At 49.4% G+C, this 27,022-nt stretch overlaps 1 protein-coding gene across 1 annotated transcript in view; it reads left to right on the plus strand.

The window, feature by feature from the left end:
- The first annotated feature begins 11,855 nt into the window (after positions 1-11,855).
- Positions 11,856-27,022, plus strand: part of MYH9 (myosin heavy chain 9) — a 91,745-nt gene continuing 76,578 nt past the window's right edge. Inside the window, exon 1 of the mRNA XM_025461089.3 lies at positions 11,856-12,104. The gene's annotated coding sequence lies outside the window, so the exon portion shown is untranslated. The remainder of the gene's footprint in view (positions 12,105-27,022) is intronic.

Genomic DNA, 27,022 nt, shown 5'->3' on the forward strand with positions numbered 1-27,022 from the left:
GTACCCACATCAAAGGACTGAGATGAGGATGTAATAAGCCAATCTCTGTGCCAAGTGCTTCTGTGTCCACTGTGCCCGCACACAAGAGCTCAGTAAGGCTGGGCTGAGCTGATGCTTATAGCTGTGTTTCACAACAATCAAGTCAGGATGTGGAAAATATGGGGGAGGGGGAGAGGGAGGAGACAGATGATGGTAAGGTCATTGTCTAGAGGGGAGGAAGGAAGGGCAAGTGACAGAAGGCAGTGAGAGTCCAGGGAGAAGGAAAGGAAGCCTGGGAAAGATGGTCTAGGGATGCCTGCAGGCTTCTAGGGAAGAGGGAGGACAGGGGAGGCCTCTGGGTTTGGGCCTGGTTGGCATGGAGAGGCTGGAAATGTGAGCAGAGCTGGAAGCCAGGCGCACAGACAGGTTTGGCAAGAACCAGGATGGTGGGAGTTCATCATTAGACACTGAACAAGAGGGAAGCACCTGGGTAAGAGAACTATAGGTGATCTAGAAATTTTTCTGTGTTTTTAAAAATATTTTGTAACTTAAAAAATGAGTTTGTTTTATTTTATATGTAGATGTTAATGTGTAGCATGTTTTCTAATTTTTAAAAATATTTTATTTATTTATTCATGAGAGACACAAGCAGAGGGAGAAGCAGGCTCCCTGCAGGGAGCCCGATGTGGAACTGGATCCCAGGACCCCGGGATCACAATCTGAGCTGAAGGCAGCGGCTCAACCATTGAGACACTCAGGCTCATGCCCTGTTTTTATATTTAAATTTGATTTATAAATAGATAATACATTTAAATGAGTCTAAACGTAAGAGATATAAAAGGGTTTTTCTTTTTTTTTTTTTTTTAAAGATTTTATTTATATATTCATGATAGTCACACAGAGAGAGACAGAGAGGCAGAGACACAGGCAGAGGGAGAAGCAGGCTCCATGCACCAGGAGCCCGATGTGGGATTCGATCCCGGGTCTCCAGGATCAGCCCCGGGCCAAAGGCAGGCGCCAAACCGCTGCGCCACCCAGGGATCCCATAAAAGGGTTTTTCAATGAAAAATCTTCCACCCCAATTTCCTAGCCACCCAATTCAAAGAAAACCCCTCGTGTCACTCACTTCTTATATATCCATCCCAAGGTATTTTGTCTGTCTAGGATGTATTGTTCTAGTATTAAAAAATAATGTTGGTTAAGATAAAAAGATTGAAAAACACATGCAACAAAAACGTAGGCAAATTAGGGGATCCCTGGGTGGCTCAGTGGCTCAGCGGCTCAGCAGCTGAGCGCCTGCCTTCAGCCCAGGGATGATCCCGGGGTCCTTGGATCGAGTCCCAGGTTGGGCTCCTTGCAGGGAGCCTGCTTCTCCCTCTGCCTGTGTTGCTGCCTCTCCCTCTCTGTGTCTCTCATGAATAAATAAATAAAATCTTTAAAATAAATAGACAAATTAAACTTGATGAAAGTCAAAAATCTTTGTGCATCAGAATCTACTATCAATAGAGTAAAAAGGCAACCCACAGCCTGAGAGAAAATACTTACAAATCTTACAATTTTTTTATAAAGTATTTTACTTATGGGGCACCTGGGTGGCTTAGTTGGTGAAGCATCTGCCTTCGGCTCAGGTCATGATCCCAGAGTCCTGAGATTGAGCCTTGCATCAGGCTCCTTGCTCAGTGGGGAGTCTGCTTCTCCCTCTGTCCCTCACCTCGCTTATACTCTCTCTCTCTCTCTCACTTGAGAGAGAGAGAGAAAGAGAACACAAGCAGAGAGAGTGGCAGGCAGAGAGAGAGGGAGCCCAACATGGGGCTGGATCCCAGGATCTCAGGGATCATGACCTGAGCTGAAGGCAGATGCTCCAGCCACTGAGCCACCTAGGTGTCCCAAATCATGTATCTGGTATAGGATTAATATCTAGAACTTGTAGACAACTGTTAACACCAAAATGAGCTAAGGATGTGAGTAGATGTTTCTCCAAACAAGACATACAAATGGCCAATAAGTCCATGAAATGATGCTCAACATCACACATCTTTAGGGAGATGCCAATCCAAACGATGAGGTACCACTTCACATCGATTAGGATGGCTACAGTCAAAAAAGCCCCAGAAAAAAAAAAAAGCCCCAGAAAAATCTCAACTATTTTCCTGTTGTACATATCTCCTTTGTTGAAAATACATCTTTTCATTATGGAAAAAGATACCAGGAAATAGCAATTGTTGGGAGGATGTGGAGAGCCTGAAGTCCTTGTGCACCGCTGGGAAGGTAAAGTGGTACAGCCACTGTGGAAAACACTGTGGTGAATACAGCCCCCCCCAAAAAAGTAGAGTGACCATGTGATCAAGCAATTCTATTTCCGAGTACATACCCCAAAGAATTCAAAATGGAAGATCTAAAAAAAAAAAAAAAAAAAAGGAAGAGCTATTTCTACTGCCTTTTTTTTTTTTTTTTTTTTAAGATTTTACTTATTTTCATGAGAGACACACAGAGAGAGGCAGAGACAGAGACACAGGCAGAGGGAGAAGCAGGCTCCATGCAGGGAGCCCGATGTGGGACTCGATCTCAGGACCCCAGGATCATGACCTGAGCCAAAGGCAGATGCTCAACCACTGAGCCACCCAGGTGCCCCAATAAAAACAAATAAAAAAATAGACCCAATGTCAGGATAAGGCTGGGGTTGGAGGTATGGATGTGGAAGTTGTTCCCATCAGAGATGATATGTGAAAGTAGGGGGGTTGGTTAGGAGCCCCAGGACAGAGGGCACAGATGGAGGGGGGGGAGGAGGAGAGCTGATGTTCCACAGACCGGGGGCTACTCCCCACCTCTACCGCTTAGTAGGTGCCTGAATTTCCCAAGCCAACCAACTGGCCTGAGCCTCCGCTTCCTTATCTGTAAAATGGGGATGATGTTTGTATCTACCCTCACAGTGATTGTGAGGATTAACTGAGCTAAGCCTTAAATAAAGCATTTAGCAGAGTGCCCGGAACATGGTAAAAGAATAAATGTGAGCCTCTGGTGGAGCCGTTATTGAAACCACTGATCAAAGGGCACCTGGGGGGTTCTATCGGTTAAGCATCTGACTCTTGATCTCAGCTCAGGTCTTGATCTCAGGGTCATGAGTTCAAGCCCCATGTTGGGTGTAGGAATTAATTAAGTAAATAAATAATTCTTAAAAAAACGCAAAAAAACTCCACTGAATAACAGGAATTACACAGGTACCAGCTAGCTGGATGAAACACCTTCTTTAATAAACAGACCCAGCCCAAACCTTGTGCCTTCAAGCTGAGTGTCCACCCTGGCTGTGGGGTAGAGGCGCCAGCCCTTGTGGAAGGAAGAACAAGGAAGGTGATGGGTCCCTCTGGGAAGTTTCCAGAAAGTCTCTGTTGGTGGGAGGGGATGTTGATTAGTTTCAAATGCTGTCTAGGAAGGTGAGACCTGGGTGAGACATGCAGCTTTCGTGATCTCTGAGGAGTTTAGAGAGAGGAGGGGCTGAAGGTGAGTGAGAGCAGGTGAGAGATCTGAGGGCCTGATGCAGACCACTCACGCTCTGGAGAAATCGGTGTTGAGAGGGAGGGGGAACATGGAATGTATCCACCACTGGAGCACCAGACAGTATTTCACTGCCCTGTGAATTGTCTGGGCTGTGTATTCATCCCTCCCTCCCCCAGCCCCTGGCAAACATGGATCTGTTTATTATCTTGACAGTTTTGTCTTTTTCAGAATGTCATATAGTTGGAATCCCACAGAATGTAGCCTTTTCAGACTGGCTTCTTTCAATTAGTGATATGCATTTAAGTTTCCTCCATGTCTGTTCATGACTCAATAGCTTATTTCTTTTTAGTGATGAGTAATATTCCATTGTCTGGGTGTACCATTGTCCATTCACCTACATCTTGGTTTTTTTTCAGGTTTTGGCAATTACGAATAAGGCTGCGGTAAACATCTTTTTCTCTACTGGATCTTATGGTAAGAGTATGCTTAGTTTTTTATTGTTGTTGTTGTTTTAATATTTATTTATTTATTTATTTATTTATTTATTTATTTATTTGAGAGAGAGAGAGAGCATGCAAGAGAGGGAGAGGGAGATACAGATTCCCTACTGAGCAGGGAGGCCAATGCGGGGCTTGATTCGACGCTGGGACCATGACCTGAGCTGAAGGCAGATGCTTAACAGAGCCTCCAGGCTCCCCAAGAGTGTGTTTAGTTGTGTAAGAAATTGCCAAAAACTGCGTTCCAAAGCAGCTTTGCATTCCTTCCAGCAATCAATGAGGGTTCCTATTGTTCCACATCTTTGCCAGCATTTGGTATTTTGAGTATTCTAGAATTTGGCCATTCTAGTAGGTATGTAGTAAGAATTCATTTTAATTGGCATTGCCCTGATGACATGATGGCACTTTTCATATGTTTTTTTGCCATCTGTGTTTCTACTTTGGTGAGGTGTCTGTTAAGTTCTTTGGCCCATTTTTTAATCATGTCATCCTCTTATTATTGAGTTTTAAGAATTCTTTGTATATTTTAGGTAACAGTCCATTTTCTGGTTTGCTTTTAAGACAGAGGAATCCAAAGTATGCTTGTAGGTGGGTGAGCTGCCAAGATGTTGAGGAGAAAAATAATTAGCAGGAATACAAAACCATATATAGAGTATAATTCAAATTGTAATTCTTTACGTTATTTGTAACTTTTAATTTTATGTAATTAAAAAACTTACAGAGGGGCACCTGGGTGGCTCAGTCAATTAAGTGTCTGACTCTTGATCTCAGCTCAGGTCTTCATCTCAGGATTGTGAGTTCAAGCGCCCATATTAGGCTCCCTGTTCAGGGAGGGAGTCTGTTTTCTGTCTTAAAAAAAAAAAAAAAGATAAGGACAGCCCCTGGTGGCTCAGCAGTTTAGCGCTGCCTTTGGCCCAGGGTGTGATCCTGGAGACCCGGGATCGAGTCCCACGTCGGGCTCCCTGCATGGAGCCTGCTTCTCCTTCTGCCTGTGTCTCTGCCTCTTTCTCTCTCATGAATAAATAAATAAACTCTTTAAAAAAATGAAATATAGAAAATCACAAGAGTAGTACAAAGGACTCTCATACTGTATCCATCTTTACCGATTATTTAGATTTTGCTCCAATTTTATTTTATTGTTTTCCTTTTTATTGAAATATAATTTATAGTAAGCCTAGCACACAACTCTTAAGTGTACAAATCAATAAATTTTACAGGTGTAAACCCAAAGTAATCACCAACCACATCAAGATATAGAACATTCCGATACTCCATAAGGCTCTGTGGGCCCCTTCCATTCACAAACTCTGCAGCGGGAACCTCCATTCTGGTTTCTGTCACTAGAGATTGATTTTGCCTATTTTAGAACTTCACATAAATGGACTCACACGGTAGCTTTTATTATTTTATTTTATTTTTAAAATATTTTATTTATTTATTTATTTATTTATTTATTTATTTATTTATTCATGAGAGACACAGAGAGAGAGAGAGGCAGAGACACAGGCAGCAGGCTCCATGCAGGGAGCCTGATGAGGGACTCGATTCCAGGACTCCATGATCGCGGAGCCACCCAGGGATCCCCTAGCTTTTATTTTCTTATCTAAACTCTTACTCAACAGTATGTCTGTGAGATTCATTCATTAAAAACAACAAAACAACAGCATGATTGAGATATGTCACATATCGGGGCACCTGGGTGGCTTAGTGGTTGAGCGTCTGCCTTCGATTCAGGGCATGATCCCGGGGTCCTGGGATCAAGTCCCACATCAGGTTCCCTGTAGGGAGCCTGCTTCTCCCTTTGCCTGTGTCTCTGCCTCTCTCTGTGTCTCTCATGAACAAATAAATGTAGTCTTTTTTTTTTTTTATAGAGTGGGGAGAAGGAGCCTGGCTGGGTCAGCTGGTAGAAGCTGTGACTCTTGATCTCAGTGTTGTGAGTTCAAATTCCACATCAGGCATGGAGCTTATGTAAAAATAAATACATACACACATAAATACATAAAGTATAAAATTCAGGGGGCACCTGGGTGGCTCAGTCTGTTAAGCATCTGACTCTTGGTTTCAGCTCAGGTCATGACCTCAGGGTCTGGGGATCAAGCCCTGTGTTGGGCTCTGCCCTCAGTACAGAGTCTGCAGGAGCTTCTCTCCTTCTCCCTCTGCTCCTCCCCTGCTCACACTCTCTCTTTCTGTCTAAAATCAAATCAAAACAAACAAACAAACAAACAAACAAACAAAACGACAACAGGAAAACCCACCAAAAAACCCCAGCTCTTTGAAGTATGCAATTCAGTAGGCTTTTAGCATAGTCACAGAGTGTGCAACCATCACCACAATCCAATTTCGGAACATTTTCATTGCCTCAAAAAAACAAAGAAACAAAAAAGTACTCTGAAAAACCCAACCCTCCTAGCCATTAGCAGTAACTTCTCATTTCTTCCTTTCCCCAGCCTTTGGCAACCACTAATCTGTTTTCCATCTCTATAGATTTGCCTGTTCTGGATGTTTCATATACATGAAGTTATACAATATGTGCTCTTTTGTGACGGGCTACTTTCATTTAGCATATTTTTAAGGCTCATCCATGTTGTAGCAGGCAATATTCCGTTATATGAAGATGCTACATTTAGTTCTTTCCTTCATCAGTTCATGGACATTCGGATTTTTTTACATGTTAACCCTACTTTGTTCTTTCCTTCCCTGTGTTAGTGCATTGAATGAACAGAATCCATATATTCTTCTTACTGTTGATATACTTTTCTCCCCCTAGTTTTTGGCTATTTTAAGCTGCTATGAACTTTTTTTAAAGATTTTATTTATTTATTCATGACAGTCACAGACAGAGAGGCAGAGACACAGGTAGAGGGAGAAGCAGGCCCCATGCAGGAAGCCCGATGTGAGACTCGATCCCAGAACTCTGGGATCAAGCCCTGAGCCAAAGGCAGGCAGACGCTCAACCGTTGAGCCACCTGGGGTCCCCGAATATTTTTTTAAAGATTTTATTGGGGATCCCTGGCTGACTTAGCGGTTTGGCATCTGCCTTCGGCCCAGGGCATGATCCTGGAGTCCCGGGATCAAGTCCCACGTTGGGCTTCCTGCATGGAGCCTGCGTCTCCCTCGGGCTGTGTCTCTGTCTCTGTGTGTGTGTGTCTTTCATGAATAAATGAATAAAATCTTTAAAAAATAATAAAAATTATGTTATTTATTTATTTGACAGGAGAGAACACAAGCAGGAGGAGGAGCAGAGGAAGAAGTAGACTCTCCACTGAGCAGGAAGCCTGACACAGGGCTTTATCCCAGGACCCCGGGATCATGATCTCAGCTGAAGGCAGACTCTTAACCGAATGAGCCACCCGGGCACCCCAAAAGTTCTTAATTTTAATTAAGGTCAATTTAACATTTTCTTATTGTTTATACTTTTTATCTTAAGAAATTTTTGCCTATTTCAAGGTCATGGAGAAATTCTCCTATGCCTTCTTCTAGAATTTTTGTTATCTGCTTTTTTTTTTATATAGATTTTATTTATTTATTCATGAGACACACAGAGAGAGAGAGAGAGAGAGGCAGACACAGACAGAGGGAAAAGCAGGCTCCATGCAGCGAGCCCGAGACGGGACTCGATCCTGGGACTCCAGGATGAAGCCCTGGGCTGAAGGCAGGTGCCAAATCGCTGAGCCACCCAGGGATCCCCATGCTATCTGCTTTTTATATTCAGGACTGTGATGTATCCTGAACTATTTCCATAAATGGTGTGAGGGTAGGGGTCAAGATTCATGGTTCCACATGTAGATATGCAATTGACCCAGCACCATTTATTAAAAGACCATCTTCTCTTCAGTTATTTGCAGTGGCACCTTGGTAATATATCAAGTGACCATGTGTATATGTGGACCTCTCAATTTTATGCAAATATGTATGTGTGTGTATACAGATTTGAAGGAAGCCAGCCACAAGGTTTGTTAATAGTTGCGATAATGTGGTAGTAAGTGTGTGGGTGATTCAAATTTTCTCTTTTTAATATTTTCTATACTAATCATAATGTTATTTTAGTTCTTAGACAAAATAGATGAAATATTTTCCTAAAATTTATCAAGGATATAGGTTCTTGGGAGATAGAGGAGGAGTTACCAGGCTGGATTGCCGGGGGAGGATTTCCTGAGTTGAGGAAGCATCTAGGCTAGTGGATAGGGAGGAGAGAATTCAGGACCTGGCCATTAGAGGCCTTCCATCTTCTTAGCGACCTCAGTTCCCTGGAGAAGGTGGTGCCAGGAGGCTGGAGATATGAGGAAAATGGAAATGAACATTATCAATAATGCTCTACCCGTAAGTGCATACTACTTAGCAACTGACTTATTTTGTTTTTGTTTTAGAGAGGAAGGGTGGGAGGGGCAGAGAGAGAGAGAGAGGAAGAGAATTTTAATCAGGCTCCACACCTAGGCACAGAGCCTGATGCTGGGCTCCGACCTCATAACCTTGAGATCATAACCTGAGCCAAAATCAAGAGTCAGATGTTTAACCCACTGAGCCACCCAGGTGGCCCTACTTAACAGTTTAGAAAACAACTTGAGGTCTGGGTCTCCTGTGGTCTTCGCAACACTTCTTGGGGCTAAAGCATATCCCGTGATTATATTCATTTTACAGATAAGGAAACAGATGCTGAATCCTCCTCAGGTATTCACTAAATAGTCATTTTATGCCAGGCTGTTTAGCTCCAGGTCCACAGAGACAAAGAAGGCACAGCCCTATGTGTTCTCAGGCAGCTTCCAGCCTGGGCAGAGGAAACAGCCAGTGGATGGAGGATTAAAATCTAGTGTGCGAAAGAGATAAGGGAAAGATGATGTGATTATACAAAGGATAGGCACCTAACTGGCCTGCAGGGTCAGGGAAGACATTTTAGAAGAGGTGACATCTAAGCGAGTCATTTTCTCCTACTTTTGATAAATTATGCAAGTGATACATGTGTTAGAAACACAGATAAGCAGAAGAAAAAAATTAGTCACAATCCTTCTACCAAGACATAAATCTTATTTACACTTTAATACAATGCCTTTTATTTTATTTTTTTAAATTTTATTTTTTTTATTTATTCATGATAGACATAGAGAGAGAGAGAGGCAGAGACACAGGCAGAGGGAGAAGCAGGCTCCATGCAGGGAGCCCAACGTGGGACTCGATCCTGGGACTCCAGGACCGCACCCTGGGCCAAAGGCAGGTGCTAAACCGCTGAGCCACCCAGGGATCCCCCTACAATGCCTTTTAAACTTCATTTTCTGCCTCTATATAGGCATGCATGCACACACACCAGAGAGATATACAAACACTGCACAAAAATAAATGAAATTCTGCTATAATAGCATTTTACAATTTGCTTTTCCTTGCTTAGTATATTGTAAAGATTTTTAAAAATTTATTTATTCATGAAAGACACAGAGAGAGAGAGAGAGGCAGAGACACAGGCAGAGGGAGAAGCAGGCTCCCACTGGGAAGCCTGATGTGGGACTCGATCCCAGGACCCTGGGATCATGCCCTGGGCTGAAGGCAGATGTTCAACCACTGAACCACTCAGGCATCCCTACTTAGTATATTTTAAAACAGTAAATACAAATCTAAATAAAATTTTAGTGACTTTTTGGGTATATCTAAAACATAGATATATCAACATTTATTCAATCAGTCTCATATTACACATTTGTTTCTTTTTTTTCACATTTGTTTCTAATATTTTTTTGTTTTGTTTTTTATTTTTTATTTTTTTATTATTATTTTTTTGTTTCTAATATTTAGTGACTCTAAACCATGTTGAAAGGAATACCTTTTATTTTTTTATTTTTTTAAATGTTTATTTATTTATTTTTTTTTAATTTTTTTATTTATTTATGATAGTCACACAGAGAGAGAGAGAGAGAGGCAGAGACACAGGCAGAGGGAGAAGCAGGCTCCATGCTCCGGGAGCCCGACGTGGGATTCGATCCCGGGTCTCCAGGATCGCGCCCTGGGCCAAAGGCAGGCACCAAACCACTGCGCCACCCAGGGATCCCAAGGAATACCTTTTAAACCACTATCTGTGCACTTTTCCAATTATTTTTTTGTGGTGAATTCTCAGAGAAAATTGATCAATTTACTCTCCCATCTGTATCTCTCTCTAAGCCTGTCCAACAGTGGGCATTTTTATTCTTTTAATTAAAAAAAATTTGGTTGAAAAATGGTATCTCATGATATTTTGTTTGCATTTCTTTGTTTGCATTTCTAGTAACTTACCTTTTTCCCCCCATGATTATTGGCCATTTATGTTTCTCTTTCTTACTTGTCTATTCCTTTTTTGGCCATTTTTATTTTGGAATACTTAGGATTTTTCTTAGTGACTGAGAACTCTTTGTATATTGTTGGTAGTAATTATTAGGGCTGCAAATTTTTTTCCCCAGTGCTCTTTTACTTTCACATCATACATATTTTCTGAAGTTATAGGTTAGTCATGATAGATAGAACATTCCGAAAGGGAAGTGTTATGAGAAATTTGGCCCCTTAGATATAAAATGTATTATAAAGCTACCATCATTAAAGTATTTTGGAAATAGCACAGGAATACACAAAAAAGATCAATGGATACAACTCAGAAGCATGTCTGAGCATATAAAAATTAGAAAGGTGATGAATAAGGAATGGACAACCGGCCATTGGGGAAATTGTATTGTATTTCTCCCTCATTCCATAACCAACTTAAATTCTAGGTGGATTAAAGATAAGTATAAACATCTTTTTAAGTTAAAAAACAAATTTTTTTAGGGGCACCTGGCTGGTTCAGTGGTTGAGCATCTGCCTTCAGCTTAGGTTCTGATCCAGGGGGTCTTGGGGTGGAGTCCCACATCAGGTTCACACAGGGAGCCTGCTTCTTTCTCCCTCTACCTGTCTCTGTCTCTCAGTGTCTCTCATGAATAAATAAATAAAATCTTAAAAACAAACAAACAAACAAACAATATCTTAGTAAGCTCTAAGTCCAATGTGGGCTTTGAACTCACAATCCCTAGATCAAGAGTCTCATGCTCTACGGTCTGAACCAGCCAGGCGTCCCTAAAAAAATTAAAAACAAGTTTTAATATAAAAGGTTTTATCCTCGTGTAGTGGGCAGTAACCAAAAGGAGTGGCTCTTTGCCTACCTGAAAAAAAAAAAAAAAAAAAAAAAAAAAAAGAACACAGAAGAAAACACTGGTAACAAAGGTCTTAAGGGAAGTGTGCGAGTTAATCGCGTGCAGGTAGAGAGACTTGGAAATGCACCCCGGGAACGGTCCGAGGAAGGTCCGGAGGCTGGGGGACCCCGGCGTGCCCACCCAAAGAGAGGGTCGGGAATCGAACTCAGGGCGCCCGCAGCGGATCCCGGGCTGAGTCCACGCCCGCCCCCACGGGCCATCATAATTATGTAAAATAGCACTTTTCCCATATATGGTACTTAATATCTGTGCTTCTGGTAGGATGACATGGGACCGGGAAAACAGCTCGAGGGGCGGGGCGTCAGCGCCGCGGACCTTCCCCGCCGGCTCCCGCCCGGCCTCGCCCGGCCCGGCAAGGCACCAAATCCCCAGCCCGAGTCCTCCGCGAGCCGCCTCCTCCTCCTCCTGATTGGACGCTCTGCGTGTCAATCCTCCCCCTGGAACCGGGCTGTCCGTCGGGCCCGCCCCACGGGGGCGGGGCTCCCGCCTAGGAAGCGCGGAGGAAGGTGGAGCGGGTGGAGGTGGGGGCGGATGGGGAGGGTGAGTGCCCCACCCCGCCGGCCCCGGAGGCCCCGCCCACCCTCCTTCCTACAGGCCAAGAGGCCTGTCCATCAAGACCGGGGACGGACTGGAGTGGGCGAGGCGGCTCGGGGGGCGGTGTCGGGCCCCCAGGCTCCGCCCCGGAGCCGGCGCGGGGCTGGAATAGGCGGGCGGCTGCAAGGGCGGGGCGGGGAGGCGGCGAGGAGCCGAGCTGGGTGCGGTGAGGCGCGCAGATCACCGCGGTTCCCGGGCAGGGCACGGAAGGCTGAGCGAGACTGACCTGCTGCAGCTCCGGCCTCGCGCGCTCGCCCCACCCCGCCGTCGCCCGCGCGCTCGAGGAAGCCCTTTCGGGAGAAGCGGCGCCCGTTCCCCGGCGCGGATCCAGGTTCAGGTGAGCGAGCCCCGCCGGCCGGTCCCGCCCCGGGCGGGGGCGGGGTGGGGGCGACGAGGCGCGCGGCGTCCGGGGCGAGCCTGCCGTGTGGCTCTCGGCCCCGGCGCGGCCGGGCGGGCGCACCGCATCCTTCCGGGAGGGGCCGCGGGACCCCCTGCTCCGCCCGCGGAGGGCGCCGCCGGAGCCGCGGCCTCGGGAGCCCGGGAAGGCTTGGGCCGGCGCTCCCGGGAGCCCGCCCCCCCCCCCCCCCCCCCGGCGGGGCGCCGCAGCCTCGACCTCCCCTGCGGCCCGGGCACGCCCCGCCCTCGCCCCGCCGAGTGCCCAAGTTGGGCAAACTTCTTAACCCCTTCCGCGCGCCGCTGTGGCTGGGCCGGGCCGAGGGGCGTGGGTGGGGGTCGGGGCAGCGGCTCCCCTGGAAGTCAGCCGGCGCCTCCGGACGGAGGTAACGGGCCGGCGGGGACCGTTTGGCAGCTGTCAGGGCGGCCGCCTGAGTCAGAATCGGACCGTCCTGCCGCAGACATTGCTCTCGGCTCGGTTTCCGCCCTCCGCTGCCGACTTCCTCATTCGCCCGCCGCGATCGGCGGGCGGGGCGGGGGCGGGGGCCGGGGGCCGTGCGGCGGTGCGTGGGGCCCGGGGCCCGGCGGGGCGGGAGGGACTCCCCGGGCAGCCCCCCGCACCCCGCCCCGGCAGGAGGGCCCCGGAATGCCCGCAGCCCTCCGCGCGGGCCGCCGCAGCGCACCTGACTCCGCCGCACCTGGGCCGCCCCGCGCGGGCGGGGGCTGGGAGCTGGGCCCTGCCGCTCGGGACCCCGCCTGCGCTCGTGCATCGTCCCCGTTTGGGCCAGATCCGGGGTTGTTACCTGCCTTCCCCACTTCTCCGTGCTGGGTGCGGGGGGGGGGGCCTCCCTCCATCCTGTCCTGGGACCACACCCGGGGCTGGACTGCACCGCCCCCCCCCCAATCCCCGCAAGGAGCCCAGTCGTTTGTAACCACGCCGTGACCTCCAGGACCAGGTTGGCGGCTGCCTGGAGGTGGGGGCTGGGTGAGGTCCGTGCCCCAGTCTGTGGCCCCACCCAGCCAGTGTGGGGAGAAAGGTTCCCGGGAAGTCCCAGGTCCTGGTAGGTCGTGGAGCCCGGCGGCTCTCCCCGCTGGGCAGTGGGGAGGCGCAACAACTCCTGGTTCACTGCATCCTTTTCTGGGTTTAAGAGGACCTCAAAGTAACTGTTGAGTAACTGTTGAAGGGGAAGAGAGCCTTAGCTGCTTCCTGCAACACTGGCCATTTCTGACTCCACTGAGACCTGCCTGATAACCACCTGGTGGTTTATTCCCCTTTTGGTAGGAGGGAGGCTGCTTTAAGGCCTGTTTAGACAATCGCTGGATTAATAATATTAGTCAATTTATATTCAAGGCTGCTGGGTGCAGGGGGAGGGTACACAGATGTGTAATTGAGCAAATATTTAACTGGCTGCTCTGTGCCAGGTGGTGGAGGGGTGTGAGGTTGAGTAAGACCTGGCCCCTGCCTTCGAGCACTTAGGGAACGCTGAGACAAATCTGTAGATGACTCTAATGTGAGGTGAAGATGACATGGTCCTCGGAAAGGTACTGTGAGTCATGGGGACTGGGAGAAGGGAGCCAGCCCACTGTGCGGAGATCCCAGAAGCTTCTGCCCTCCAGGAGTTTACAGTCCTTCAGGGGAAATAGTGTCTGAATGATCAAAATACAAAGGCAGCCTGTGATGAGTATCCCAAGCATGCCGGAGACAAAGGACTCAAAGGACTCGAGGAATTCCGAGAGGGGCCACCACTTCTGTCCGGGGGGGGGGGGGGGGGGGGGGGGGGCAAGAGGGAAGCTGCCTCCGAAGGAGCTCGCTGCCTGAGCTGACTGCTGATCTGGCTGCCGATCTGGCAAACTGAGGCAGGCCTTCAGTGTTGGAAAGGAAGGCCTCATTTAGTGCATAACTGAGCAATCAAGAGATTGGCTTAGTGTAATTTGAGAGTCACTGTGCCCCCAACTTGGCTGCCGGGTGATACCAAAGAGCTCTACTTTTCACACTCAGCAAGCCTCGGCAGTGCCTGTGGGCAGATCCAGGTGCCTGGATTGGCAGGCTCTGTGCAGGGAAGGGCCGCTCAGCTCCAGAGGTGCCTTCTGTGGGGCTGCTTCCCTGAAGGGCACATGAAGGGAGAGGAAAGAGGGGATCAGGGTCCTAGCTCTCTGGTTTTCAAATTTTTTTTTTTTTAACTTTTTAACCTAAGGGGTTGGAGATGGGACAACTTCCCTCTTGCAGGATGAAGGATGCATGTTAATCACAGGCTGCCTTTTGCCTGTTTCTGCTCCAGAAAAAACAAAACAAGGATCTGTTAGCTTTTTAGAAGGAGAAAAGCACACTTAGAAAATGCAGCATTGTTGTGTAGCCTGGGAGGGTATTGCTAGAAACCAGGCTAACTGTGCTTTCTTCACTTCCTCTTCTAGCTAATCCTTCAATAAAGTACTTAAGACAGCCCTTACCAGCTTGACATCTTTATTTCAAAAGGAGGGGAGGGGTTGGCTGTTGTTTTCCTCTGAGCCTGGCCTTACCCTTCTTTGGAAGGGGGAGAAAGAAACCCAAAGCAAAGGGGGAAAAAAAAAAAACCCCGTGCCTTGACAGCTTCCTCCCAAGCATCATGTTCCAAAAATATTTAGAATAACAAAATCTGTGTGTCGTCTTAATTAAACAAACGTCCTAATTTGCTGAGCATAAAACAGCATCTCTGCCCGCAGGGGCAGGAAGTGCACTTTCCCCCGTGCAGCTCCAGAGAGTCACTGCCTCTTGGCCTTAACCCCTGCTGCACTGAACTCCTGGGCTCCAGTCCTCTGGTGACAACAGAATGGAGCCCTGGTTGCCACCTGGGAAGTGACTGTGCTCCTGGGACTCACAGAATGCCATTCTTAGAGTTAGGAAGAGTGGGCTCAGGAGCTTTGCAGCGAGCCAGGCTTCAAATCCTGACCCTGCCACTTAATTAGCTCTATGATCTTAGGCAAGTCACATAACCTCCCTGAGCCTCAATGCCCTCATCTGTAATATGGGAATGAATACCTACCCTGAGGGATTAGGTGTGAGAACTAAAAGAAATCAGGTGTGTAAAGGGCCTGATAGATAGTGGCTCTGTCAGTTTTAAGAAAATATGTGAATAACAGGTCTCAACCTGGGTCCTCAGGCAGGGACACAGGGGAGGGAAGGGTAGGTGGTGTTCCTTGCTTCTGCTCAGGGCTCTTTCTGCTTTCTCAAAAGGAGTGGTTATGTGTGTGCAAACGTGCATGCAGTGCTTGCGGGCTGTGAAGCCCAGGTGGGTCGGGGGGCCCATCCGCTGCTGCTTTTGGATGCACTCTGTGACAAGCTTGTGCTCAGTAGCCCCATTTCAGGGTCTGGCCCAGACAGAAGGTGTACAAACTCTCTCCGGTTTTAGTTCTACTTTTTTTTTTTTTTTTTTAAAGATTTAATTTATTTACTCATGAGAGACACACACAGAGAGAGAGAGAGAGAGGCAGAGACACAGGCAGAGGAAGAAGCAGGCTCCATGCAGGGAGCCCGACGCGGGACTCGATCCCTGTACTCCAGGATCACGCCCCGGGCTGAAGGCGGGCGCCAAACCACTGAGCCACCCGGGCTGCCCCCGGTTTTAGTTCTAAAATATGGTTTCCCATGGTCCAGGAAGTCCAGGGTAGAGCCAAGGGGTGACTTGGAAAGAGCATAGGACCCTGGGGTCTGGAGACCTGGTCTCTGGCTCTGGTTGGGGGACAATTTGATTTTGATAGAAAGGGCCCTGCCATCCTACAAAGACATCATGCCACTTTATGTGCCCACCAGGTAAACACAAGAGTGCCCGGGAAACAGGCAAAATCAGTTTTCATTTCTCCGAGATGCCCCCGTGTTGAGGGCACGCTCTCATGCCCTACCGGTGGGAGCATAAATTGTGAGAACTCTCTTTTTAAAGGTAGTTTGGCAATGTCTGCCAAAGCATAGTCCCTCTAATTTCTAGGAATTCAACCCACAGATAAGCTCAGATATGCAAGAGGAAGTGTCTGAGGATATTCTTTACAGCATTGTCATAAAAAAAGACAGGAAACAAGCAAACTGTCCATCAGAAGGGTCAGATAAATCATGGCACAGCTCTACAGTGGGGATCCTGCAGTGTAGCCCCTGGGAAAATGAGGCCGATCTGTGAGTAGTTATAGGGTGCACTCTGCAAGATACGTTGCAAGTGGAAAGAACTAGGGGCGAAGTAGTATGTAAAACCTAGTATGTCGCCTGGGCTCTGCATGGAAAGATACTGAGATGCTGGGGATTGTGGCTGCTTCCAGAAGGGGAGGAGGGCCCAGGAAGCAGGAGTGGGAGTGAGCATCACATGCCTTTTTAGTTTTATTACCTGTGGAAACTAAGGGGTCTTTGGCCAGTCTTGTGGGCTTCAACTTCAAAACGCATTGCTCTTGATTCCCAATTTCATAATGAGTGCCTGTTGTGTGCAAGGAAGGAGGAGGGGTCTCGGAAATGGACTGACTTGCTCTCGTGGCTGGAACGTTTTGGGTCCTGTTTTCTTCCCCGTGACATCATATTGCCAGAGTAACCCCCTTAAACAAACGCCTATTCTGATCCACTCCCTCATATTCTGGGAAATGATAGATGATTGCTTTTTCTTTTCTGTAAGAGAAAAGGAAGCCCGCAGTGTGTGTCTGGAAAGTATTTCGGGATACCCTTTTGCCAGGCTTCCCACAATTCCCCTGACTCCAAATCATATGCTGTTCTTTCCTGGGAAGCCCATTCTGACCATAGGGCTAACCCAGACCTTTATTCGCTTGGATTCACATTTTTTTTTTTTTTTGGATTCACTTTTTAAAACTCGGGGTCACTGTAATGACTAGAGCGATCCTTCCCCTTCCATCCCCAGTTGTCCCTCCGGCCTCTGGCCTGTGGCTTTAACGTATTAATAACTGGAAAAGCCCAAGTTCTTGAGAAAATGGGATCAAAAGGGTGTTTTGAATTGGAGGGCTTGATCGCCTTCTCAAGAAAGACTGTCTTAGCCTTGGATGCTGTGGGTCCTGGAGAAGCTGCCAGCACTGCTCACCACCGAGTTGGCGTTTTTCTGTGGCAAAGCCAGCAGAAGACCCCCCATCGGGGTCTCGGACAGGCCGGTGTCCCCTGCCTGGCAGCCTCTGGGCCTCCTGGAGGAATGGCATGAGTCACACATGAGTGCACAAAATGAGCCTGAGTCTAAAATGGGCCTGCCACCACGTGGGCAGATGGTTTGAAGGCTGGATGCTGGCTGGTATCCTACCCCCTGTCCTCACCTTGTGCTGTGAAGGCACCAGATATTTGGGGAGCAGGAGAGGAGCTGCCCTCTTGCCCCTGATGTGTGTCTCTTTAAAAAGTAACTGAGGCGGGCTTCTGTTGGCACCTCTCAGGCCCCATCCTGCCCTCTAGTTTCCCAAGCCTGAGGTGATTCAGCACCCAGACTGGGACACAGCACCCGGCCCGCGCAGGTGGGCCCAGAGGGGCCCTCGGATGGCCTTTGGCTGAGGGTGAGGCCTTCCCGGGAGTGTCTGGGGCCTGACTGCGGCCCTTCGACTCCAGCTGCTCCACCGGGATCCCTCCCTGAGTGGCTGGAGGGAGCCTCCCGGGCCTCCCGGAAGTTGCCACCGAAGGGTGTGGCTTCCTGCCCGGGCAGGTTGGGCGAGGCCTGGAGGGAAGTGGGAGGTGTAGCGGCTCGACCCGCCCTCCCCGCCCTCCGGCGGCTTCCCGGGTGCCTCTCGGGCCCTCGGTCTCAGGGGCCTTACAGGCCGCCCCACCCCGAGGAGAAGGGGGCCTCCTGGGTGGGGGTCTTCTCTCCCACCCCCTCCACGGGCATTCTCTCGGTTCCGGGACTTTGCCCCTTGGAGACTTGTCCCTTTCATTTGACCCGTTCATTCCACCTGGTGGCCTGCTTAAAAGAGAAAACGAACGACAGTGAAAACCCTCCGTCGGAATTTCCTTGGAATCGTAGGATGTGTGCGCCGGAGGGGATCTTAGGGATAATTTCACCCCCCCCCCCACCCCATCAGAGAAGGAGCCGTTTGCCCAAAGCTCGTTCTGTGAGTTGGTAGAAAGCCGTGGGGCTCCTGGTTTCACTCAGCGCCTTTCTCTCGAAATCACGTGGCCTCGTTTTAAAAGTGTTTTTAAAGTGTTATCTTCCCTTCCTTGGCCTTTATGCACCGTTTAGCCAAGCAACACATACTTAGCTCCTTTAATCTCTCAAGAGTCTGCTCTTCCACACCCTTGGTCTTTCTCTTTCTTGGAGGGGAGGGGCGCCACGGTTAGGACGCTGGGTGGGAAGTGTTCTCGGTTTCTCTGAACTGCTTCCAGTTGGACAGGGCGCCTTCAGCTGAAAGTTCCCACAGCTCGAAAAATCAATATTTCACATGGGGAGGCGCCAGGCAGCAGGGTGGGCCGATCGGAGGGCCGCCCCGCCTTTCCCCTGTCCCTTAGCCGCTCCTCATTGCTGGTCGTTTTAAGTCCTTGAATGACCGAGGTGATCGACTTCTTGTATTTTCAATACGAAACTCATGGTGGAGGGAACAAAAGAAGGGCTTTGGGAGCAGCCCCTCGCCTTTTCTCCAGCAGCTAAAGGACCACTGCCTCAGTTTCCCCACCAGCAACAAGGAGATGCCTGCTTTTTCAGGCTTGTAATTTACATGTGAAGATACGTAAAGTATCTTTAGTCCAGTCCAGTCCAGTTCTTTCCTCCCCCCTCTTTCATGTTCTCACCAACATCACCTGTCCCCCCCTGAGCCGGAGGAAATATGTGGTCAGGTTTTAAAGATTTTATTTTATTTTTTTTTAAGATTTTATTTATTCATTCATGATAGACATAGAGAGAGAGAGAGGCAGAGACACAGGCAGAGGGAGAAGCGGGCTCCATGCACCGGGAGCCCGATGTGGGATTCGATCCCGGGGCTCCAGGATCACGCCCTGGGCCAAAGGCAGGCGCCAAACCGCTGCGCCACCCAGGGATCCCCTAAAGATTTTAAATTAGTCCCACAAGTCTGTCCCTTGATAACAAAGTGTGGGGGTGAGGATGGCATTGGAACCTGCCAGAAGATGTGCGTCAGATGCTGAGCTTGTCAACGGTCACTTCCTTTGCATCCTTCATACACATGGTACAGTTCACCTTGTCACACTGATCTGAGCTGTGTTAATGAAGCCTTTTTTTTTTTTTTTTTTTTTTTTTACAAAGGCTGTTACAGAGCCGTAGAGGCTCCTTTATTTAGAGCTGCCTGTGTTCAAAAGCCACCGAATTTCCTGTGTTTTGCATGAAGTCACTGGGCTGGAGAAGGAGCTTCCTGTCTGATAAACATAAAGACCCGCATTGGGACTGGTTTGGGTGACTTAATCCAACTGGTCTGGGATGGGGGAGAAGATGTTAGAAGCCACCCGACTGAGGAGGTCAGGGGACCTGGAGGTCAGAGGCAGGGGTCTTTCCTCAAGTCTAGATCCCGGTTCTCACTCGGTGCCTGGTGCAGAGGTGGCTCCTAGTTGTATCAAGTGTTTGGACTCACTGCGGCCTTTGCCTGTAAGCCTGGGGACAGGAGGCCCAGGCCGCTAGTGCTTTAGCATGCCATTTACTCATCTCTCTCCTTGACAGATGCACATGCTCAGGCACTTGTCTGGAAATCTCTGGAGTAAGAGAAGTGGTGGCAGGGAGTCATTTTAAAGTTTTTGTCTGTTTTTTTGTTTTGTCTCTTGTTTTTTAAAGTAGGCTCCATGCCTGCCTAGCATGGAGCCCAACATGAGTCTTGAACTCACAACCCTGGGATCCAGATGTGAGCTGAGATCTGAGGGTCAGACGCTAAACTGAGTGAGCAAGCCGGGTGCCCCCAGTTTTCATCTATTTTTAATTTTTAAGAGCAGCTATTGGGTATGAGGGTGTTGATGCCAAATTTCTTGGGCAAATCTCAGTCGTGAAAACACTCCTTGGGCCTGCTGCTGCATGGCCTTCACTGTGCTGGGTTTGGTGAGGCTTCAGTGTGGGTGGAGGGCAGAGCCCAGCTCTATCCTCAGGAGTCTTCCCCTCTGATAGGAGGTTGGGACACTGGGGAGAGACTTGTCACAAGAGGCAGGCCCGGGCACCCTGAGTGACTGGGGATTTCTGAGCATCTTGAGCCAGTCCCCTGGAGGCTAGGATTGCCAGGGGGCGGGGCTGGGGGCGGGAAGATGGGAAATGTGGGCTGGGAAAGAAGGAAGAGGCTCCTTTGGAAGGACTTTGGCCTGAGAATCAGGATGTCTGGGTTGAAGTCCCAGCTGTGCTGATAGTAGGAGTACTAATAGTTACATTCTTCTGAGCACTTGCTGTGTGCTAGGCACAGTGCTGGTGCTTTTACATGAATCATTTAATTTTTACCTCATTTCCGATGAGGTAAGAAATTACCCATTTTTTAAAAAGATTTATTTATTTATTCATGAGAGACACACAGAGAGAGGCAGAGACGCAGGCAGACGCTCCCTGCAGGGAGCCTGACGTGGGACTCAGTCTCAGGATCTGGGATTACATCCTGAGCTGAAGGCACATGCTCAACCACTGAGCCACCCAGTTGTCCTGAAATTAGCTCCATTTTACAGATGAGGAGACTGAGCAGGTATTCAGATTCCAGCACTGATTGCAGACCCCTGTGTGACTTTATAGATGTCCTTCACTCCTGAACTTGTGTTTCCTCACTTGACAGTGAGAGGTTGGGCTGATCCCAAGGCGTCCACTGGCACAAGTGGCCAAGAATCAATGAGAGGAGCAGAGCTTTGGGCTGCTGCAGAACAGGGCCTCCATCCCACAGTGTGAATGGCTGTTCAGAGTGGGGTTGCTGGTTCTGTAGCTTTGTCTTGGCTACTGACGTCACCTTTAACCTCATCTGGCCATTCTTCAAATGTATGTGGTTGGTGCGAAGGGAGGGCAGGTGACAAACCATGGCTGAGCAGCGTGAATCCTGGCCGCCGTGCCTGCTGCTGTTAGCTGGGCCCTCGCTGGTCTTCCCTGGAGAGCCAACCAGCCAGAGGGCCTGCTGCCATCTTGACTAGTGGGCTCTTCTTGACCTCAACCCATTTGCAAACGTGCATTCTTTCTTTCCTTCTTCATTTGTTTATCTGACCTGCATCATTCAGGTATCACTCCTCAGAGCTTACTCTATGCCAGGCACTGGGCTGGGTAATGGGACTATGGAGATGAAGGAGAAGGAGGTGGGGCCCTTGTTTCCAGAAGTGGATGGCCTCCCAGGGAAGAGGGCCCAGGGGCCTCTGGGAAGGCTTCTGGGAGGAAGCGGCCTCCGAGCTGATTGCAGGTAGGGACGTGGCATGGAATGTCCAGGGAGCATTCTTGCTCAGGTGGTAAAGGATTTCCTCTCCTTTGAGGAGCACCGGGCCCCAGCCCCACTCCCAGCCCCCTCCGTAGCTCACAGGGCCCATTAAGATCTACTTCCGTGTGCCATTTTCTGCGAAATGTGAGAGTGCAGCCTTCCACTCCCGGATCCTTAGCCTCTGGGTGGCTGCTGGGCAGTCTGCCTGGGTCCTCTGGTTGTGTGGTCAGCTTGTCCCCAGCTGAAGGACTAGGGGGATGAAGGTTTTCATGGAGTGTTGAGAAAGATGAAACTGTTGCTGGAATTAGTTTCCTTTTTGAAGTAAAATGAGGGCGGGTGTTTATGGCACAAACAGTATAATAACAAAGCTGACCGGAAGCAGATTTGCCCCTCACCGCATCCACCGCTTGCTTCTCCCTGGGGTCCCTGTCTGTACACAGGCATGCACAGTGTACAAGTGACAGGGGGACAGGTAATGTCATGTGTTCAGTATTGTAAAGTTTCCTGTCTTCCAGCAGTCTCCACAGGTATTATTTTAATGGCTATGCCACAAAGGGGAAGAACCATTATTTACATTGTCAGAAAGTTCCATGGCTTTTAGTGACCTCCTTTTTTTAAAGATTTTATTTTATTGGGATCCCTGGGTGGCGCAGCGGTTTGGCGCCTGCCTTTGGCCCAGGGCGCGATCCTGGAGACCCGGGATCGAATCCCACATCGGGCTCCCGGTGCATGGAGCCTGCTTCTCCCTCTGCCTGTGTCTCTGCCTCTCTCTCTCTCACTGTGTGCCTATCATAAATTAAAAAAAAAAAAAAAAAAAAAAAAAGATTTTATTTTATTTATTCATGAGAGACACAGAGAGAGAGGCAGAGACACAGGCAGAGGGAGAAGCAGGCTCCATGCAGGGAGCCTAACATGGGACTCGATCCCAGGACCCCGAGATCACGCTCTGGGCTGAAGGCGGCGCTAAACCGCTGAGCCACCCAGGCCACCCTGACCCTTTGGAAATTCATTCAGCAGCTGCTCCCCTGGGCGTACTAGGGCAGAAACTGCTGGTGGCTAGGAGGTAGATGAGAATGCAGATGCGTGAGATGTCATAGGCCCTGCCCTCAAAGGGCTCACTTCTGGACCCCGGGGGAAAAAGCACTTCCCTCTAGTGTTGTGGGTTGTGATAGAGAAGTGAGCCCGGGAGGAAATGGCAGCTCGGGTGCCCAGTTTGAATAGATGGAAGACCACTTTGGTTTTAGTGGTGGCACAGCTTAGGAATGAGGACCTGGGAGATCTTTCTGGGCTCAGTGGAGGAAGATCTGAATGGCTGATGCAGTTCACAGGCCTGGGCTGGAAAACACTCGGAGGAAGTGAGGGGCAGAGGCTCCAAGGGGTCTCGTCCACAGGGGGGCTGGGGACATAGCCCCCTGGCCCTACTGGGAGATCTTTCTCACCCACCCCATCCCCTGCGGACTGAGTCACAGAGAGAGGCAGGGGTGGTCTCAGAAACATCCAGTAGGCCACTGGGGCTCTGCTGTGGCTCCTGCTGCCCAGGGAAGGTGCAGGATTGTAGCAACAAGTGGCAACAGTTTAGTTTTGTTGTGAAGAGAAAGTTTCAGAATCCTAGTGGCCCCTTTGGAGCAGATAGGTGTTTGTAATGGTAAGGGAGTTCTTTGGGAGCTGGGCTTGCTGGGAGAAGATACACATGGTCAAGGGTCTAGAACCTGGAATGTAATGCCTTTGCTCTGGTTTGGTGTTCCTTGCCTCTTCCAGCCCTGCACTGTCCCTGTTCCTGTCCCTCAGCCCTGGCTCCAGGGAGCCTGGAGGTCAGGAGAGAGATCCTTTATTCAGAAAGGAGCCACAGGCTTGTCACCCACCCCATGGGGTGGGGATAGGAGGGGTCACTGGGGCACTTCCTGTCCTGTTGGTGTCTCAGGCTTTGTCCATCACCCTGAGCCCCCCTGCAGCCTGGATCAGTACCCGGCTGCCCGGAGCTCATGTTGGACAAGGACACTTTCTGTCCCAGTTGTCAGGTCCTCAATGCCACCCATTGAACGCACACTCAAAAAAACCCCAAACCAAGGAAAACCAATGCCTTAACCTCATCTTATTTTATTTTTTACATATTGACTGGAAATTGGTAATAAGAAGAAAACATGAGCTAGGAGATTGCAGCACTTGATAGATTCTCTCCCATCCCCTACTTTACACTACTGCTGGGTGATGGATATACGCTAGAGGTTGTCTTGGTAATTATACCATCTGCAGTTACATGCCAGCTCCTATATCAGAAGAGGGGGAGGTGGGTACACGGACTAGTGAGTTAGATAAAGCAGGAGTCGGCAGGCTGTGGGTAAGGGAGTGGGTGACTCTGGAAGCAGCAGGTGGGTTATTTTCACCCAGTTTATTTGTTCATTAAAATATGTATAATTCCGGGATCCCTGGGTGGCGCAGCGGTTTGGCGCCTGCCTTTGGCCCAGGGCACGATCCCGGATACCCGGGATCGAATCCCATGTTGGGTTCCCGGTGCATGGAGCCTGCTTCTCCCTCTGCCTGTGTCTCTGCCTCCTCTCTCTCTCTGTGACTATCATAAATAAATAAAAATTAAAAAAAAATATGTATAATTCCTGGGGGTTTGCTGGAGACTGCCTAGGTGCCAGGCGCATGTCTGGATGAAACAACCAGAGTCTGTGGTTTACATTCTAGAGGGGTGCGAACCAGGCAGCAGCAAGGCAAGCAGCTCAGGTGAGGGTGTGCACGGAGTCCCCCAGGCCAGCGTGGTCAAGAGGACTCTCTCTCCCGAGCCCTGGAGGCTGGGAGGCTGGGGGTCCACCAGCGAGGTGCAAGCACCTCGGTTTCCTCCGAGGCCTCTCTCCTTGGTTTGCAGCCAGCTGCCTTCCATGCACGGGCATCCCTGGTGGCTGTGGCTCCTGTCCTCCACTTATTAGGACACCGGTCAGATTGGGGAGCCCACCCAAATGCTCTCATTTTACCTTCATCACCTCTGTTAGGGCCCATCACGTACGACAGTCCCATTTGGGGGTCCTGGGGTTAAAGCCTCAACAGGTGCATTTAGGGAGGTGTGGGACACAGGTCTGTCTGCATCGGGAGAAGAGAGAGGGTGTGTGTGTGTGTCAGTGTGTCAGTAGCGGTCTCTCCAGTAATCCAGGGCAGTCCTGGATTATTCCATTCTTCCAGGTGCAAGGGACTTTTCTGGATTTCCCCAGGTGTTTATGTCACTGCTCCAAGCCACGGTTTCCTCCTCTGTAAAGTGTGGCTAGTAGAACCCATGTGGGTGTCCTTGGAGTCGCTAACGTAGGAAGGGACTGAGAGTCTTCCAGGATGCCTGCCCACCGTGGGTCCCCGTACCCTCACCTGTCTGCTCCCTGCCCCTCGTTCACCAGGGCACCTTTCCCTTCTACCCTGCTTCCTCCTCTCTGCTGCCAATTCCACTGTGATCAAGGTCCAGGGTAGCCGGGTTCGTGTTCTTTCCAGGTTGCTCTGCCTTCCTTCCGGGGTGATTGTACCCCTCACCCCCTACTTGTTGACCAGTCCTTCTTGGAAGATGGCTTCTCCCCTCTGATGAGCCATAAAAATTGTTTTTACACAAGTGACGGGTAACAGTTTGTAGAATTAAGTGTAAAATCCTAGATGCTGCGAGATACTGCTTCCTTTGCCGTGTCAACACCTCCCTGGACCCGGGACTCCTTGGCACTTCTCTGAGCTGGTCTGCTTTCAGGTCTTGCTCTTCCCATTAGAGGTGTTGCTCCTGGGACCCTTATATGGGGCCTCGCCTACAGTCGGCACTTAGTGTATGCTTGAGAAACGGGTCAATATATTCATTCTACTGAGTGTGCTGGCTTAGCATCTGCTCCAGCACTTAGCTCTGCATGACCTTGGGTAGAAAGCTTATTTCTTTGAGCCCTGAGTCTTAACCATTGTGATGTGTGTACGTCTCATAATGTGTAATAGGCAGGACCCTTTGTCCTGATCCTGATCTTCTCACCTGCCAGCTCTTTGACCTTGGCAAGCCATGTACCCTTCCTGCTCCTGTTTTCCTTGTGTGTGGAATGAGGAAAATGAGAGTCCCCATAGAGGACTTTGATGCTCAGTAAAGTTTGGCTCTATTGTTTATATGTTTGATCTTATATATAAATTAAACAATTTTTCAAAAAAAATTTTTTTCTTCAAAGTAAGCTCTATGTGCAGTGTGGGCCTTGAACTCAGAACCCTGAGATCGTGTCCTGTGCTCTACGGATGGAGCCAACCGGGTACTCCTATTTATATACTGTTTGTCCAGCACAGTGCCAGTGTCTTATACCTGCTTTTATCCACTTATCCAATAGGTTCAAAAACCTATTGTGATCAGTTTTTTCTATCATGATAAAGTTTGAAGTCACATTCAGGTTGTTGCAATGAAAGTCTCCCAATCCCATGAGGGTGGTAATATTGTTCCTGGTTTTTTTTTTTTTTTTTTTTTTTTTTTAACTTCATTTATTTATTTGACACGGAGAGAACACAGGCAGGGGGAGTGGCAGGCACAGGGTGATGGAGAGGCAGGCTCCCCACTGAGCAGGAAGCCCAATGTGGGGTGATGTGGGGCTTGATCCCAGGACTCTGGGATCAGACCTGAGCTGAAGGCATATGCTTAATGGACTGAACTACCCAGGCACCTCAGTGCTCCCATTTTATAGCTAGGAAAACTGAGACTCAAAGAACCTAAGTGCCGAGCCCCAGGTAGCCAGTGAGAGAGCTCAATCCTCCCCTGCTCCTACATGTTCCATGTCTGCTTTCATTGCCTCTCCTGCCTTCTCATCCCAATGAACCCCTTCAATAGGGGCGAGGGGCAGGCTATGTTTGTGAAGTTGGGGGTTCGTAGTTTGTGCTTTTGTACATAGCCTTAGAGTCACGAGGCCCAGTGCCGCCTCGCTGGCTTGTGGGCCCAGGTATACAGCCTCCCTATCCTTCTGAGACACGGCAGCAGGTGGGGATGCACAGCCAGATGTGTGAGGTCTGGTCAGCCTGGTTCCTGTGGGGGAAACTAGCTTTTCTCCCTCCGTTTCCCAGTGCCACCGCCTCCAAGCCGCCTGCTAGCCCACAGTACCCTGCTCTCAGTCTGTCTTCTGCCCAGAGCTGGGCCTGCTGCCCACTGACTGTTTCCTGCCTTTGCCAGGGTGAGGAGGAGGTGGCTGTGTTGCGCCAAGTGCTTATGAAAACTGCCTCATTATGGGATTAATTACTGGCCACTGGGCACTGTGGCATTTATAGGACCCCATCAGTGTTGTGACTTCTCAACTCCAACTGTCTCAGTTCCTTCCTCCAAACCACCTGGAGTTAGTTCTGCTGACTTTCTGGTTAGTACTTCAAGCCTTGTGTCAGAGAAGGAGTGGACAGTGGCCTCTGAGGGTGAGACTGAGGATCTAGCAGCATCCCTCCCCACCACCTAATAGCCGAGTGCACTGGAGCCTTGGTCTCTTCTAAGTGAGGACGCTTCCAGGATGCGAAGCCCCTTATGTGCGGACTATTGCAGTATCACACACCTTGGCAGGCCAGTGTATTCAAGAGAAGCTGGGAAAGGATGGC

This window comes from Canis lupus, chromosome 10 (assembly GCF_003254725.2).
Source record: "Canis lupus dingo isolate Sandy chromosome 10, ASM325472v2, whole genome shotgun sequence".
NCBI classification, from domain to species: domain Eukaryota; kingdom Metazoa; phylum Chordata; class Mammalia; order Carnivora; family Canidae; genus Canis; species Canis lupus.